The following is a 13154-nucleotide window of genomic DNA, read 5'->3' on the forward strand; positions in this document are numbered from 1 at the left end:
GCCTTTGAAGGGCTATAGTGGCTGTGTGCCCAGGCACAAGCACTAGCTCACTACTTGTCACCTCCTAGGAACTGGGCCTATCCTGGGGGAACAGGGAGGCCTCCTTTTTATAGCCCACATGCAGGCTTTGTGTATAGGCTTTGCTGTTTCCTTCCGGGCCCTTCCCTGTGTTGGCGGGTGGCCCTGGCTTCAACAAGACTCAGGATGCAGAATGACTGGGGCGGGGCTTTCTCCTGCAGAAGATTGGCATGTCCTTTGCTGAGTCCAAGCTTGGCTCAGAGGGCACAGAAAAAAGGAGGTGACTTGGTCCTTGATACTGAGAAACTTGTGGTCTGGGACCTGCAGAAAACTGAAAGCTCAGGACTGACAAGAGCCTAAAGTGAGCTGCAGGGTCCAGACAGAATGGGCTTCCTCTTTGGAGCAGCCCATCCTACTCCTTTGGGTTTCCCTGCTGGCCAGAAACCAGCAGTGATGAGAAAGTCTGTACAAAGGCGGTGGGATGGCTGAGAACAAGGTCTGGGCAGAGTGAAGAGTAGATAGTCTGGCCAAAGTTCCAGGCCATGGCAGTGAAGAACTGACCGGACTTGAGGGGCTTGGACCTCTGTGAATCTGATCATTATGTGTAATTGAGTTCTTCCTCAGTAGGGGGAGGTCATTGACTTTGCAGTTGGCTTCCTGTTTTCTTGGACACCTGGTGATACAGCCTAACTGCAGTGTCTCAAGGGAAGTGGTGGCTTGAGGAATGCCCCCAGGTCGTAAGTGTTCTTGGCTTGGCTTTGAAGAGGTGGTGAGTAGGGCATTCAGTGTGCTGGAGCTCTGGCTGTGAGTTCTAGCCTGAGTTCAGGGTGACTAGGAAGAAGGGGAGTTAGCTGATATCTCAGCCTGTTTAGAGGTAAGACGCTGGCAGTGACAGGATGGGGTATGAGAGGTCCATCTCTGGCTTTGCAGACCACTTCTCCTTCCTCCTCCTGATGATCCTTCAGCTAGCTGTTTGGAGATAGTACTCATCTTTCTGTCCTGGTCACTTCCTCCACCCACAACAGTAATTGAATTTAATGTACGCTCATTGTTAGTTCCTAGTTGGGACTGTAGCCTTTCTAGGAAGCACTTAGCATTTATGTCAGAAAGGTTAGAAAAGATAGGGTATGTCATTTTGTTAAGGATTTTTGTTACTTGTTTTACAGATAATGTCTGGTGCCTAGTTTTGCCCCTGGCCTGAGAACTGGCCCACACTAGAAGGCTGGGCTCTGTGTAAGCTAAGGTGGGAGGTAGCTGTAATGAGAGGCATGCTTGTGGGAAGTAAATTCAGAGCTGTCTTAAAAAGATCGAACTAAGGAATTGAAATCAGAAAGGGTGCCAAGGTAACCATTCTTGTCAATAGGAAAGGTGATTTTGAAGAATCTGAACTGGACTTTTTTGGGGAGCCATTTGAGTGGATGAGTTCACTGTCATCTTGGTTTTACTTAGGTTAATTTTTTTAGGTAGAGGCAAAGGGTGGAGGGAGACACCACAGCACCTAAGCTTCCTGTACTGCAGTGGGGGTTGGGCTCGAACCTGGTTCATGCACATGGCTGTGGTACACTATCCAAGTGAGTACATCAGGAAGCAAAAAGGAGGAGCAAGAGAGTGGATTGATTTGGACTGGTATGTTCCAAAGAGAGTGTGACCAGATGCCGAGAACAGGAGAGGCTGGTTCATGCAGCTCAAAACCCAGAAAAGCAGAGCGCAGAAGAGGGCAGGTCACTGCAGAACAGGCAGGTCACTGGCATAAAGACTTTTTTTAAATACCAGAACACTGATCAACTCTGGTTTGTAGTGATGTGAAGGGAATAGAACCTGGGGCTTTGGAGCCTCAGGCTTGAGAGCTCTTTGCATAACTATTATGCTATCTACTCCCACCCTAAAGACTTTATTCATTAACTAGAACATTGTTAGTCTCCTAGTCAATGTGACTCTTGCTATGTGTCTAAGGGCCAAGCCCCCTTCTCCCCCTCAAAGAGGAAGTGACAGAAACCAAAGTGATAGGTGGCAAGCCAGGACTGGAGTGGTTAGATGAAATGGGCTCAGTCAGCTCTACAGAGAAGGGCTCTTATCTCTGCCTGCAACTGTCCCCCTACTTCAGCCCATCACTCAAGCTCTCAGTCAGAGGCCTCTGTTATTTCCTTGATGGCGGGGGTGGGGGTCAGATTTTCTTCTAATGCATTCCATTTTCTTCTAGGCACAGGGTTATTGAGGCTGATAGACACTGTCCATGCCCCCATGGGAGTGTACACTACAGTGGAAGAGGCAGTCCAGTGGCCTTACAGAATTCACAAGGCCCACTCATCTAGCAGCTCAGTAAATATGCCAGTTGGATTTGCTCAAGGATTAGATTGGAGGATAGTAAGAGAAAAGGAGGTATTAAAGATGATTCAAGAATTTCTAGTTTATGTGTTAGTAGGTAATGCTTTACCTAATTCAAGGGATGTGGCAGGTAGCCTGTGTTTTAGTAAGAGAAGACTGTGTTTTTGAGATCTTGACTTGAGACATTTTTGACATGAACAGATAGAGATGGCAAGTAGACTAGGAATCAGAGTCTGAGACTTAGAGACAAGGATTAGGGTAGAGTTGTATTTGTGAGTTTTTTGGTAATGGGAGCTATTAAAACTGTGGGTGTGAAAGACATTGACTGGGAACAAGGCATCAGAAGAGGAAAAGACTTTTGCCCAGATTTATTTATTTATTTATTTATTTAGCAGCTAGGGTAATTACTGGGCTCAGTGCTAGCATGAGTCTGCATTCCTGGTCGCTATCTTTTGGGTTGTCAGAAAAGTCACAGCACATTTTTGCATAGAGAAACACATTATAACTTAAAAAAAATTTTTTTATTGATTTATTTTCCCTTTTGTTACCCTTTTTTATTGTAGTTATTACCGTCGTTGTTAGTACAGAGAGAAATGAAGAGAGGAGGGGAAGACGGGGGAGAGAGAGAGACACCTGCAGACTTGCTTCACCACCTGTGAAGCTACTCCCCTGCAGGTGGGAAACTGGGGGCTCGAACCGGGATCCTTAGGCTGGTCCTTGCGCTTTGCGCCATGTGCACTTAACCCATTGTGCTACCACCCAACTCCCCATAACTTTTCTAATGACCTAATATTTATTTGGATAGAGACAGAGAGAAAGACATCTGCAGGTGGAGATTGGTAGCTTGAACCTGGGTCCTTGTGCATTGTAATGTGTGCTCTCTACCTAGTGTGCCATTGTCTTGCTCCCTTTGCCTGAGTTTTAACAAAGGCCAGTGTGTATTGAGGATGGGCCTGGAGCTCAAGAACGAACTGAAAACCAGGTTGTACGAGAGAAGTCGGGCAGAATTTGGGCAGAAGACGGAGGGAGAGTCTGGAAGTGAGGACCTGATCAACCATGTTGATTGCTCCAGCACCACTAAAGCATTAAAGAGGATAGAATAGTCACTTATGCTCAGTACTGTGACCTGAGTGTGTGTGTGTGTGTGTGTGTGTGTCAGAGAAGCAGAGGGTGACATTTCATTGGGTCTTTGGAGATCCTGAACAGCTCTGGGGCCTGGCAGACATGGGCCATGTAGAAGTAACATGGGCAGCATTGTCCTGTAGGAGAAGCAGAGATCAGAGCTCACAGTGCCTCTGCCCCAGAGGCTGGCCGCCTGATGAAGAGGCAGCTGGTCTTAGGCAGCAAATTTGAGGGAAACTTGCTCTAACTGGTTTTCCCCGACTGTAGCATTGAAGGCCAGTGTGGGCTCACCTCCCTTCCCCTCTCATTCATGAAACTGAATGTCCTGTTCCCTGAACAACTAAATTATGGTGTAATGCCTTGGTTTCTGTGATTCCTTCTACCCAACATGGGTAGGTCAACTTGCCTGACCTGCCTTTTGTGGTGTCTATCCCAACTTCCCAAGTAGAACTGCTCACTTTCTCTGTGCTTTCAGCATCTCCCAGTCCACTCTGCATGACCTCGTAGTTATCTGCTTCCCCATCTGTTTCCTCCACAGCACTGGGGCTCTCTCAAAGGCAGGAACTCAAATACCTTATTGATCTCTGTTTACCCAGACACAACCCAATGTCTGACACCGCATAGATGGAAGCCTAATAAATGTTTGATCAGATGATGAAATGAATGAATACGCCTAATAGACAGCTGTTCTGCTCTCCTAGCTTTAATTTCACTGGGTGGGGCATTTCCCTCCCTTCCCTTGGGACCTGAGCATGCCCATTCCCACCTCTGGAGAAGGTGGGATTAATCTATTGTCCTAGGGAAGAGGGCCGCCTCCCTGGGCAGTATGGAAGCTTGCTGTGGCTGCCCTGCTTTTTCTCTACACATTTACTGTGGGGTAGAGGCTGCTGTGGGGCCACTGCAGAGTCCTAGTTCTGCCATGAGGCTGTGATAAGACCCTTGTAGACCCAGCTCCTCATTGTTCCAAAGAGTAGGGGTTTTTTTGTTTGTTTTACTGTTTATTATCTAGACTCTAAGATGATTCATTTACTGGCAAGAATCCTTTACAGCTGTGACCTGAAGCAGGGAGTACATGGAGGTGTAGGGTCCCATATAGGTGGAACCACAGGCCTCCCTCCAGCTGCCTGAATGACCTTTTCCTGTTTACCAAGGTAGGAGAGGGGCTAACTGCCAAGTCAGGCCTGGCTGCTTTTCTTGGTCAGGTGTTTTGGGGGAGCAGTGACTGATGAAATCTCAGCTGAGAGCAGTTGGTGAGCTCTGCCATTGGTATATCCCCAACTCCAGAATTTGGCTGGGGTTCCTTGGGTGTATGCTGCAGGGGTGCTGCTTGTCCTCTCTCACCTTGCTGATCTAGCTTGAGGGAAACTGCTGCAAAAGACCCGGAAGAGAAGCCCCAGCCTTGCCTCCCCTTTGCTGAGTGATGCCATGATCCTGGGGTTCTGAGCCCAACTCCTTGTCTGGTGGGGGGTAGATAGCTACTCACACCTCTGTTTTCTAGTCTTGCCTTCCTGTGGTGATAGCTATGTGTTTCTGTTGAAAGGCAGAAGGGGGAAGATAGTAGCCTCAGAACTTTCAGAAGGGAAGGGGGAGAGGGGAAGACAGGACTCCTTCCAGAGGTCTTGGGCAGTAGACAGCTAGCATGCAAATTGCTGGCCATCTCAAGCCCCTGCCTACTGCTGCATAGGTCCCTTCTCCTGTGTCCATGTTCTTCATCTCCTTTCAGCCATGCCCATCTCTCATAGCTATGAATAACAGTCAGAACTGCTCCTGGCTGGTCCAGGGACTTAGATGTGCAGAGTTCCTTTGCCTCGACTCCTCGGGATGCATTGTCTGCCCTACCCTTGGGGAACTGTGCAGGAACCTCTGTGTGTAGGGGTGGCAGAAGTATAGGGTTGGGAACCAGCCGGATAGCAGTCACTTCCCCTTGTGGCTTCCTTTATCCATCCCAGCATCCTCTGGGGAAGAAGTCACAACTCCATTTGCTTTCTCTCAGGCCCTGAGTGTGTAATTTCTTTGGAGGGAGATGAAGGCGCTGACTTGAGTGGTGGGGGAATAGGGAGTGTCTCATCTCTTTGCCTCTGGCTGTGGTAGAGAGAGTTATTAATGAGAAACCATTTCTGGGAGGATCTACACACTTCTTCTCACCCCTGGGATCCACTCTTCTGAATCTGGTGGTCTTGGCTTTGAGCCCAGCAGGGCATGGTGCTTGGAAAGCCCTGCCTCTTTGCTGCCTATTTCCCCCAGATCTCCTTTGCTGCCCATTTCCCCCAGGGTCTCATGGTTCCTGCTAACTGCAGGGACCTTTGTGTAGGGGCCTCTCAGTGTGTCTAGTTGGAATTATCACCCCATCCTGTGCCCCATAGCCATATCTCCCTACCTCTAGCAGCACCAGCTGTGCTTGGTCTTTTTTTTTTTTTTTTAATTTTTTTATTTATAAAAAGGAAACGTTGACTAAACCATAGGACAAGAGGGGTACAACTCCACACAATTCCCACCACAAGAACTCTGTTATCCCATCCCCTCCCCAATAGCTTTCCTATTCTTTAACCCTCTGGGTTAATGGACCCAAGGTCATTGTGGGATGCAGAAGGTGGAAGGTATGGCTTCTGTAATTGCTTCCCTGCTGAACATGGGCATTGACAAATTGACCCATACTCCCAGCCTGCCTCTCTCTTTCCCTAGTGGGGAAGGGCTCTGGGGAAGTGAAGCTCCAGGACACATTGGTGGGACTGTCTGTCCAGGGAAGTCTGGTCAGCATCATGCTAGCATCTGGAACCTAGTGGTTGACAAGAGAGTTAACATACAAAGCCAAACAAATTGTTGACCAGTCATGGATCTAAAGGCTAGAATAATGCAGATGAAGAGTTGGAGGGTTCTCCATTTTGTAGATAGCTAGTAGGCATATTTTAGGGCAAAATATATACCTGAAAGCAAAAATACACAATAGTCTGTAGTGAGCCAGTATAAAGTTCATAATGGTCTTTTTTTTTTTTCTAATGCCCATGAAATTGTCTCACTGGCTACACTATTTTCTTATTTGTTATAGTTTCTCAACCTTGTCCACTGAGCCACTTCTTTCAGGAAGCCTCTCCTGATAGCATCTTAACTCTTGAGTCTTGACTTTCATGTGTTCATTCTTTTTTTAAAAAATTTTGTTATTATATTTATTTATTTTCCCTTTTGTTACCTTGTTTTTATTGTTGCTGTTGTTATTGATGTTGTCATTGCTGGATAGGACAGAGAGAAATGGAGAGAGGAGGGGAAGGTAGAGAGGGGGAGAGAAAGACAGACTCCTGCAGACCTGGTTCACTGCCTGTGAAGCGACTCCCCTGAAGGTGGGGAGCCGGGGGCTCGAACCAGGATCTTTACGCCAGTCCTTGTGCTTTGCACCACATGCGCTTAACCCGCTGCATTACTGCCTGACTCCCTATGTGTTCGTTCTTATTCCGTAGCACTCTAAACATTTTGCGACCTCTTCAGGACCTGAGTATATGAGACAGAAAGAAGAATCAAATGGTTGCTTCCTTGTCAGTGATCTAGACACTGGCAAACATTGTTTAGTATGACAGGAGTGGTGGAGGGCTGGTGAGAGCGAGAGCTCATCAGGTAGAATGTGTATTATTATCCTTTTGTGCACATAGCCCCAACACCATCTGGGAGGTACTAGGGCACCTGAACCATCCCCTAGACTTTGCTGCTGTCCTCCCACTTCCCTTTGCTGAAAGAATTTTTAAAAACTAAGCAACCTGGGACAGTGAAATCTCATGGTGTGCAGTGTGCACACGGGTGCTCACTCTAGCTCATTCAAGAATGTTCTCTCTTTACATACACACATAAATACAAACACAGTAAAGTACTGTGTGTGCCACTAGACTGAGGTTGATGTAGACTTATGTGTGTGTGAAGGCGGGCCTACCACATGCAGAGCTTCAAAGATAGGAAGGCATCTAGGAGGAGATGGAAGGTGTGGGTTTGTAGAGCACCTTGCCTTGATTGAACCAGTACCATATTGAAGAGGACTATTCTCACTCTTCTCCAGTGCTTTCTGTGGGTCATCTAGGGATGCAGGTCCACTGGTGTGCTGGTGAAAGCTTTTGAAAGGTTTTTTTTTGTTGTTGTTGTTGTAAAGCCAAATATATATATATATATATATATATATTAAAGAATTTATTTATTTATTCATGAGAAAGATAGGAGGAGAGAAAAAAACCAGCCATCACTCTGGTACACGTGCTGCCGGGATCAAACTCCAGACCTCATGGCTGAGAATCCAATGCTTTATCCACTACGTCACCTCCTGGACCACTGTATTTTTTATTTCTTGTATTTGAAGTATTCCTCGATGACATCTTTGGCCTGAGATTCTTTGCCATAGTTCTTAACTACTACACAACTGCAACCAACGACCTTACAAGGTTTGCCCTGTCAGTTTTACAGAGGCCGACCCATTCTCCAAGTTTCTTGTTTTCATCAACCTTAATTAGGTTGACCTGGTGTTCAGCACAGAGGGCCTCTACCAACTTGACATACATAGGCTCATTACAGTTGGATGCAAGCACACAAAGGTGAGCTTGGCGCTTGTCTAAGGCTTTGGCAGCTTTGAGAATGCAGCGTGCTAGGTCTTCGTGAATGAGGGTGGTCTTCACCTCTTGTAGAACGGTTTCACGTCAGTTACACCTCCAGCAGCAATGCCTTCCTAGGCCATGGCGGTGAGTTAAGGGTAGAGCCGAATCTTGAATACACCTGAGCCTCCACCTGAGCCTCCACCTCTGCGCGTCCTGGCGGTGGCAGAGAAAGAGCAGCGTTTGAGAGTTTAACTGTAGATAGCATGCAGAAGTAGATAGCATTAAATGATTATGCAAAGGGACTTTGATGCCTGAGGCTCTGAAGTCCCAGGTTCAGGTTTCCCCCCTCCACCACTATACTATATATAAACCAGAGTTTATCTGTCCAGGTCATTGTCATGTAAGTCATATTGACTCTCTAGTTTAAAAAAGGGTGGGGGAGGGTCTTTCAAATTTATCATGAGTTGCAATTCACTGCCCCCCACCCCCCAGTACTGCTCAGCTCTGGGTTATGGTGGTGCAGGGGATTGAACCTTGGAGCCTCTGGCATGAGAGTCTTTTGCATAACCATTATGCTATCTACCCCACACTTTTTTAAAAATTCACTTCTTTTTTTTTTTAAATTGATTTATTTTCCCTTTTGTTGCCCTTGTTGTTTCTCATTGTTGTTATAGTTATTGTTGTACTGATGTCGTTGTTGTAAGATAGGACAGAGAGAAATGGAGAGAGGAGGGGAAGACAGAGAGGGGGAGAAAGACACCTGCAGATCTGCTTCACTGATTGTGAAGTGACTCCCCCGGTGAAGTGACTACCCTGCAGGTGAGGAGCTGGGGGCTCAAACCAGGATCTTTACTCTGGTCCTTGAGCTTCGCGCCACATGAGCTTAACCCGCTGTGCTACCGCCCAACTCCCTAAATTAATTTCTTGTTATAACTTGTATTTATATATATATATATATATATATATATATATTACATTAGTAGTTTGTGTTGTAGTTTACATCTGTTCAGCACTTTGTAAACGGAAAACTCAAGTTAACTCAGAGTCAGTTCTTCTTCTTCTAGCGTTTGCCCTTCTTCCGTAGCCAGTCAACAGCGTCAGGTTGAGCCTGATGTAAAGTTTCGAGAAATAGCTCACCTATCCAGTGTTCTTCCTTTGTTTTGTGACCCAGGTTTGAGCCTAGCCTCCACTGTATTGGAGTGTTGTGTTGTCTTTCTGTCTACCTGAAAAAATCAGCCTAGCATGGCGAAGCCCTGACAACAACCAGAAAGGGGGGGGGGGGGAGAAAATAAATATTTCATTGCAAACATGTTTCATATCTATAAGTTTGAGGTAGGATTTGAGGACAGAAGTGGATTTGTAGTTTAGGCACTGAGCCCCAGCGATAACTCAAAAAAAAAAAAGCGACAGTGGGTAAAATTGGAAGCACACCGGGACAATTTCCTTCTAATTTTTGTTACATTAATTTTCTTGGCCATACCTTCATTGTTTGGAGAATTTAATTTCCATTTTGTCCTCCTGCCCCTTTCTGTTAAAAATAACAAGAGTTGGTGATGCTATTTTACAGATGGCTACCTCACCAATGCTTTTGCTCATGGTACTTGTTTGTATTTCTTGACTTATGGGTACTTAGTGGGCCAGTAGGTTTGGGGGCCTCTTGTGTGTATATAGCTATGAAAAGTAGCATCTTTGATGATGGGATACCAGCACACAGGTTCCTAACTAAGAAGCTAAGGCCTAATTTAGGTTCTCGAATTATCAGCTTGAGCCTTCTCTTCTTATTCTAAAGCCACCACCATGGTCAGGTGGAAGACACACTTCTACTTCCTGTGGCAGGCTGAGCTGGCTTTTACAGGCCTTACTCACTGAGGAACCCTGAGAAAGGCTCAATGTGCTACCCTTGCCACTCTCTTATTCCTGCAGTTCCTGTTGTATTAGGACTTTTTTTAAAAAAAATTTTATTTATTTACTTATTCCCTTTTGTTGCCCTTGTTTTATTGTTGTAGATATTGTTGGATAGGACAGAGAGAAATGGAGAGAGGAAGGGAAGACTGGGAGAGAAAGATAGACACCTGCAGACCTGCTTCACTGCTTGTGAAGCAACTTCCCTACAGGTGGGGAGCTGGGGGCTCGAACCTGAATCCTTACGCTGGTTCTTGTGCTTTGTGCCACGTGCGCTTAACTCACTGTGCTACTGCCAGACTTCTGTATTAGGACTCTTTATGATTAACATAGCACTGCCCCTGTGTATATCCCTGCAGTGACCATCTCAATGCTCTGGGCAGGAGAGGACAGGCTTGAACAAGGCATCTGGGAGGGGACAGGGAGGAGAATTACAGCCCTGAGCACAGATGTCCTCTTTTGTCATTGCCCTCTACCCATTGCCAGCCTCCAGACTGAGCTGGATATTCAGCTTGTCCCCTTGCCAGCACTTTGATCTCTCCCCACCCAGGAAAATGGGTGTCATCCGAGAATGTGCCTACTCTTCTGAGGATGTAAGTTCTAAGCAGATCCTAAGCATTGCTATGCTGTCTAGCTGTTCTTAGGGTGTTTGGGATCAGTTGTGCAGTTCAGATGAAAAAACTGATACTCTTAAAGGGAATGTGACAGTCATTAGTTTTTATGTATAAGAGATGGTTCCTCAGACTTGTGTTCTCTGATCTCTGTCTCAGACAAGTAGTCTAGGCTAGGAAAGGAGAGAAGGGAAAGTCTTCTCCCTAATCAAGCAGACTTTTGATTTTGCAAATTCAGTCCTATGGCATTGTGCCTCAATACTCAGAACTGGCCCCTGCTGCCAATCAGGGAATGTATTTCCTCCTGCATAAAAACAAGAACTAATCCAAGGTTAGGGCAGTCAAGGGCATGTCGAGGCTGATGTTCTGGCACGAGAGAGAGAGAGAGAGAGAGACTGAGGGGGGGAGAGTGTGTGTGTGTGTGTGTGTGTGTCAGTGAGTGAGTGTGATGCCCCACCCCCTTTGTGTCCTTCATGTTTATCAGAGAAGAGAGCAGCTATACTTAGGCTTACAGCTAGGATTTGCAAATTGTGATTTCAGATTTATTAACTTTCTTTATTACTTTCTTCTGGTGCCTGTCATATGTGAGGTGTTGAGTGTTGGTAAATGTGCAGATGGGGTGCTGTGGCTGCAGCATCTGGTAGTGTGGGCTGAGCAGGCAGCCTCAGGTTTAGAGCATGTTCAGGTGTGCTCGTGGATGGCCCCAAGTTCCACTCCTTCTCCACAGTACAGCATCCTTGTAAGACCTCTTTGGGTGGAGGTGGCTGTGGTCTGGCTTTATCTCTGCTCCCTGTGTTTGCCTCAGTGAATCCCCAGCAGGGGCTACAGTTGCCTCCCCTGCTGCCAGTGTCAATGGCACTAGGCATCTAGGGTGGGCACAGACTTCCTCTGAGCTTCGGTGGGATCAGGGGTTTCTCATTAGGGCCCTTACTGTAACCCTATGAGGTAGAAGGAATTCCCAGTTTACTGACAGGAAAACTGAGAGTGATGGGGTTGTCTAAGGCTACACAGATAAACTAAAATCCATGTGGTTCTTCTCTGCTCGATGTGGGCATCCTAGAAGGGGATGATGACCAGAGCAGTTTTACTGAGTGGGAGGAAGCAGATCACCACAGGCCCACGTGCACCTGGTAGCATGGCCTTAAGAATATCCCCAGGCCCAGAACCAGCATGATAGCTGGTGCCCGCCACAGTCCCTCATTATCCCAGAGCCTCTCAAGGAGGGTAGGCTAGTTCTTCGTGAGCATTTGTGGTGAGTAAAAGTTGGTGCAGGGACCAGGTCCTCACCACACAGGCAGCTCATGTCACTTGGCAATGCTTGAACAGTAGTACCTGTGCCATTCCTGGGCAGGTCTGGGCAGCCTTTGGATGAGCCTCGGGAAACTGGTAGAATTGGAGGCATACACATGTTATGTATGGCTCCTGACAGGCTCAGCTGGCTGAGTTTTTTTGTTTTTTTTTAATGGGATTAATGGTTTACAGTGAATACAGTTGTTGATAACATATGTAAAATTTCTCAACTTTCTGCAAATCACTCTCACCTCCTGCCTAGGTCCTCTTCCACTGTCAAGCACCAGGACCTAAAACCCTCCAAGCCCCACCTCCCCCCAGTCCTTTACTTTGGTGCAATACACCAGACCTAGTCCAAGTTCTATTCTGAGTTTCCCCTTGCTGTTCTTATTTATTTAATTAAAACTTTTTTTTTTTTTTTTTTGCTCCAGAGCACTGCTCAACTCTGGCTTATGGTGGTGCAGAGGATTCAACCTGGGACTTTGGAGTCTCAGGCATGAGTCACTTTGCATAATCACTATGCTATCAACTCCAGCCCCCCCCCCCCCCATTCTTATTTCTCAATTTTTGTCCATGAATGGGACCATCCTATATTTATCCTTCTCTCTGGCTTATCTTACTTAGCATGATTCCTTCAAACTCCAAGATGCAGTGAAGAAAGTGAATTCGTCATTCTTAATAGCTGAATAGTATTCTGTTTGTTTGTTTTTTGAATAGTATTCTGTTGTGTATATATACTACAAGGTTTTCAGCCACTCACCTGTTGTTGAACACTTAGGTTGCTTCCAATTTTTGTCTGTTACAAATTGTGTTTCCATGAACACAAATCTTTTTGGATGGGTATGTTTGGTTCCTTAGGATACCAATCCCCAGGAGAGGAATTGAAAGGCCACAGGGTAGGACCATTTCTAACTTTCTGAGAGTTCTCCAGATTGCTCTCCACATGTGCTGGACCAATTTACATTCCCACCACCAGTACAGGAGGGTTCATTTATTCCTGCAACCGTTCCAGCATTTGTTGTTACTATCCTTTCTGATATATAACATTCTCACAGGAGTGAAAGTAGTATCTCATTGTCTTTATTTGCGTATTTCTGACATTCAGTGACTTGGAGCATTCCCTCCCCCCATATCTGTTGGCCTTTTGGATCTCTTCTTTGGTGAATATACTATCCATATCCTCCCCACTTTGGGATTTTTACAATTTTTCTTAGTTTGATGAGCTCGTTGTTAGCCTCTTGTCTGATGTATGGCATGTAAAGATTTTCTCCTGGGACCAGGTGATGGCGGACCTGGTTGAGCGCACATGTTACAGTGCACA

At 46.2% G+C, this 13154-nt stretch overlaps 1 protein-coding gene and 1 pseudogene across 3 annotated transcripts in view; one reads left to right on the forward strand and one right to left on the reverse strand.

The window, feature by feature from the left end:
• Positions 1 to 13154, forward strand: part of PLCG1 (phospholipase C gamma 1) — a 49839-nt gene that overhangs the window by 11815 nt on the left and 24870 nt on the right. The gene's annotated exons all lie outside the window — the stretch shown is intronic.
• Positions 7780 to 8170, reverse strand: LOC103112245 (small ribosomal subunit protein eS12-like; annotated as a pseudogene).

The sequence above is a fragment of the Erinaceus europaeus genome, chromosome 1, assembly GCF_950295315.1.
Source record: "Erinaceus europaeus chromosome 1, mEriEur2.1, whole genome shotgun sequence".
In the NCBI taxonomy this organism is placed as follows: Eukaryota; Metazoa; Chordata; class Mammalia; order Eulipotyphla; family Erinaceidae; genus Erinaceus; species Erinaceus europaeus.